Below are 540 nucleotides of genomic sequence, written 5' to 3' on the forward strand. Positions count from 1 at the left end.
CCGCGCCCGGCCTCTTTTTTCTTTTTATTTTGAGATGGAGTCTCGCTCTGTCGCCCAGGCTGGAGTGAAGTGGTGTGATCTCGGCTCACTGCAAGCTCCGCCTCCCGGGTTGACGCCATTCTCCTGCCTCAGCCTCCCGAGTAGCTGGGACTACAGGTGTGTCCCACCACGCCCGGCTAATTTTGTTTGTATTTTTAGTAGAGACGGGGTTTCACCATGTTGGCTAGGCTGGTCTGGAACTCCTGACCTCAGGTGATCCACCCACCTCGGTCTCCCAAAGTGCTGGGATTACAAGCGTGAGCCACTGTGCCCAAATTTGTTTGTATTTTTAGGTGAGATGGGATTTCTCCATGTTGGCCAGGCTGGTCTTGAACTCCTGACCTCAGGTGATCCACCTGCCTCCGTCTCCCAAAGTGCTGGGATTACAGGTGTGAGCCCCTGCACCTGGCCCCTTAAGGAAAATCTAAAGGAAGAGGAAGGTGTGCAAATGTGTGTGCCTTGGGGGTAAGGGACGGCGTGCAGCAGTGGGTTAAAGTTAAC

This window comes from Rhinopithecus bieti, unplaced genomic scaffold (genome assembly GCF_001698545.2).
Source record: "Rhinopithecus bieti isolate Rb0 unplaced genomic scaffold, ASM169854v2 scaffold_22, whole genome shotgun sequence".
Lineage (NCBI taxonomy): Eukaryota > Metazoa > Chordata > Mammalia > Primates > Cercopithecidae > Rhinopithecus > Rhinopithecus bieti.